The sequence below is a fragment of the Branchiostoma floridae genome, chromosome 9 (assembly GCF_000003815.2).
Source record: "Branchiostoma floridae strain S238N-H82 chromosome 9, Bfl_VNyyK, whole genome shotgun sequence".
In the NCBI taxonomy this organism is placed as follows: domain Eukaryota; kingdom Metazoa; phylum Chordata; class Leptocardii; order Amphioxiformes; family Branchiostomatidae; genus Branchiostoma; species Branchiostoma floridae.
This window is the reverse complement of record NC_049987.1, coordinates 17,082,028-17,086,598: the sequence shown is the minus strand read 5'-3', so window position 1 is coordinate 17,086,598 and position 4,571 is coordinate 17,082,028.

Sequence of the window (4,571 nt, the reverse complement as noted above, 5' to 3'; positions counted from 1 at the left end):
ATAGTGTGACATCTACACATCTACATAGTCTAGCATCTACACATCTACATAGTCTAGCATCTACACATCTACATAGTGGAGCATTTACACATCTACATAGTTCGGCATCTACAATAGTCTAATGCCGGTACTACACATCTACATCGTCTAACATCTACACATCTAAATAGTCTAAAACTGGTACTACACATCTATATAGTGCAACATCTGCACATCTACATGGTCTATCATCTATTCATCTACATGGTCTAACATCTAGACAATCTACATACTCCAACATCCATACATCTCCATAGTCCCTGGGAATTTCACCAGCTGTCTGATACAGATAAGGCAAGGTCGGCCTATCACAATATTTAGATCCTCCAGGGCAAGCATCCTTACATTGGTAGATAATTTGAAATACTGAATTATCGAAAGCAAACATCCCCCAAATACTTTTCTAGTAATGTTAAATAAAGTGGAATTCTAATCTCCAAGGAGTAGTTTAAGCTTTGTATATACTTCTTGTTGTCGCCATTTACCTGATAGAAAAAGGGTGCAAAAAGTCTCAAGAAGACGACTGAAATTCATGGTCTTACGCTGTACATCTGTTTTGTGATAATATTCCAGCACTTTGTCTTACAAAGTGCTTTGTTGCAAATACTCGTTTAAAGTCGTCGTGTGATTTAAGATACTAAAACAGGCTGTTACAGAACCAACCACGGACAAGGATTCAATACAGCCTTTCTGTAACAAGACAGCTTAAACATACGAAATATACTTGTAAGGCAAACCCGACAATACTTGCGATTAGGTGTGGATACCAGTACAGAAAATTCATGTAAAAATATGACCTCTTCTCTACTTCGCTCTTCTTATCTTCTTGGACCTGTAAAGCCCAAAACACGTGAACGCCTGACGGTATAACCTGTTCATTTTAGAATCGGCCCAACATTCGGTCCATATTTTTTTCTGGACCGGTCTAACAAAAAAAAAAACGATTTTGTATCGGTACATCGTACCGGTCCCCACCTCTACCTGCGATCGTAGAACCGATCTCACGACCAAAATGACCAGGCCCTTGCCGTGAAACATCACACGGGTTTCGGACTGCCTCTACTCGCTCCACAACCACAAGGTGCCCCGTGGCGCCAATCCTGCCAAATTTGCTAAATGGAACCGAAAAAGATGGATTTAATTGGGACGTCTACCATGTGGTTGGTGGAGGGAGACAGTCATCACTGGTGTGTACTGTAAAATTTGACATGCAAGCGGTCGTTTTATTTTCACGTTTTTCGCTAATCAAGAAATGATTTCGCATGTACGCACTACAGAAGGAATTCAACCGCGAATTCAAATGGCAAGAAAATTGCGTTTCCTCTCCTACCGCAAAATTAAGCAAAAACAGTAAAAGAATTTACAGTTATAAAATCTCTTAGCGACAACCTATTGAACCTACACGTTCTAGGGTAGAAGCAGCTGTGCATTGTGGTAAAGTGAACTTTTTTAAACGGTTACACTTTCAAATCATCATTTTGATACCTTGGTATATGAACAAGACAACTAACTAAACGCTTTCAATTAGGCCAAATAGTATCTTCCTCTTGAATAACGGTTTACTATATAGAAATTTTGCTGCCCTAGCTGTGTAATGTTCGGTTTCTTGTGTTGTGTTTTCACAGATGTCAACGATGTGTCTGTGTGTTTGTGTGTGTGTATGTGTGCGTTAGTGTGTGTGTGAGTATTTGTCATGTTTCTGACATGCTAAATTATAAAATGTAACTGCTACTGTGTTGGTTCAGCGCGGCTTGTCCCCGGATGAACGCTAACCTTCGCCTGACATTTACACACCCTGACGCGCAAAGAGAAAAACACGCGCCTGTCGCAAAACGTGACAGTGGCACGTTCCTCAGTTTCAAAATGCCACAAAACATTTTCATAACGTGCCCATCTTGTTCCTTAACGTTAACGTTGTCTGTGAACCAGAAGTACGACGAATTACCACGCAACAATATGCAGAAGTTATTCTCTTCAGAATTTTCGCTCATGTCAATCTAAAGCCCCTGTCTCACCAAGCGGAGGCACTGTGGAGGCACTGCGGAGGCACTGCGGAGGCATTTTACCACTTGCGATTTTTTTAATTCCAAAAACAGCGCGTTTATTTGAAGGACGTTGGATTTCGTTGGAGGCACGTTTGTGTTGTCGAAATCAACAGTGCCTCCAAAGTGCCTCTGCTTGGTGAGATAGGGACTTGAGTAAAATTCCTATTTCTCAAGAATTCAAATCTTCACACGAACATTTCTTATCTTTGTCACGGGCTCGTCTGGTCTCTTTGTTTATGAATCCGAAATAAGAATAAGACGAATTTTAGACAAGTGTCAACAACTTTGTTAATGATAAACCGTACGACAGTTTTCTACGTCTAGACTAGTAAGAGATGATTTCATTTTTGCAGTTAGTACTTCATCAACAACTTCTTTAGCTATAAACTGGTACTCTTTTATCAAGGAAGGACGCGGTTACACAGTCGTTCGATTGTTTTACGATCCATGGGGACACTCTTGGGGTTGTCGAGCAGGTGTCGTACATGTATCGTACATGTTTTGTTCCAGAAAAGGCTGCCTTACTCTTAGATCCTTCTCTGTGGTTGGTTCTGTCGCAGTAATCTTGAAAATTCTCCTGCATCGATCAAAATCGCAAATGTGGTATCTCATTGCACTTGGGGCACCGACACGGCACTGCGGGGTTCGAAAGATTACTCAACGAATTTCAGAGATAAAGAATACATTTTCTCACGTTTTGTGCCTTTTTTGTCTTCCAAGTCATACTTTTACGTATTGAACAATATCTAAAATTATTATTGTTGTTATTATCTAAGTTATTGTTTTTTTGTTATTTTGGCAAAAATACCAAAACAGTGCCGCAGTGAACGAACCTCGCAGTGCCGCACCGGTGCCCCAAGTGCAGTGAGATTCCACCTTAAAGTCTTACTACGAATGTGTCCTCGTCGTGCGTCAAACATCTTTTTTATCTATCACCCTCGGCGTCGTGACGTCATTCTGCGTAAGAGTGACCTCTGATCCCTATTTTGATGAAACACGCTGCCAAAGGGAATAAGCACGGTTTCTTTTCATGTTCAATCGAGATGAAATCGTTCAAACGTTACATTTGAAGACGCCGTATTCTGACCGATTATGCCTTATCTTCAAACTTGCCATCATATTAGAAACAAAAAAATTCATTTTCATTTTCATTTCACTGAGGAAGAAAAGGTGGATGCCTTTCGAAACGTCTATTAAATTTTCCAGAATTGAAGAGTGAATCTTCTTCAATTTTAACAATACCTGGATGTCTAATGTTCACAAACATATTAGAAACAGTATCTCCAAATCGTAATGAAGCCACTACATTTATTTACAGTTATTTGATTGACAGGTAACATTCGTGGCAAAATTTAAAATTATTTACGCTGAAAGGGAAACATAGATGTTTTGCAGTCTATACCAGATACTGTAGAGTTCCATGCTTGGAGAAAAGAACATGGTCATATGTTTTACAATATCAAGTATGCGACAGTCTTTCTTGTGCTCGCTGCACTTTTACATCCTTTCTGTTTTGGTGTTGCCAAGTTTAGAATGCAACAGGTGCAAGCCTTGATAAACAGGGTACAATAACATCATGTAACTGGCAAAACACAGCCAACACTGATAGACTAAAAAAAAACCTCCCTTTGAATTAGTAGCTTGTTGTAGGACCCATGTCATGTCTGACTAATGACTAGTTCTACCACCTCTGAGCAGTATTTCCTGCCACTCTGGCAAGTCTTAGCTTTGCGGCCATTTTCCCACACACTTCCTGTCACTCACCTAACAGCGTATTCAAATTACTTCATACGGACACATACGCGCCGATCTGAACACATAAACACACCTAAAACATAGAATCCACACTACAGAGTCAAAAAATCACCTGGATACGTATTAAGCAAACATTACATACAGTATTTACGTATAATGACGCGCCCTCAGGATTCCATATTTCAGCTGTATACTTCAATTTATCCATGAATAGTCTGATATCCAATTGAGATTTCACCACGTATTAAGCAAATATTACATACAGTATCTACGTAGATATAATGACGCGCCCTCAGGATTCCATATTTCGATTGTATACTTCAATTTATCCATGAATAGTCTGATATCCAATAGAGATTTCACCAATACAAAACGCTCTCATTTTGTTGAGACACCTGAAATGTTGGCTACTTCATATTTCAGTGAAGCCCTTGTGCAGCTTCGAGCGTGACTAAACAGAATAGGCATCGTCTTTCCGCACGATGTTTTCCGGCCGGATTTACTTTTGATTGAAGGCAAGGTTACTGAAATTGCTTTTCATAGACAGTACCGCTGGTTTGGCGTACAGTACAAAAGAGTACTTATTTCCAAGCCCCTAGCCACAAAATATGAAACGAACGGGCAGAAATGCTCTGATGAATGAGCAGGCAATAGCAGCAGCAGTGAGATTTCTACTTGTTTTGTTGCGACGATCCCGGAAGCCTGCTTCACAAATCAAGCGATGCTGGCCAT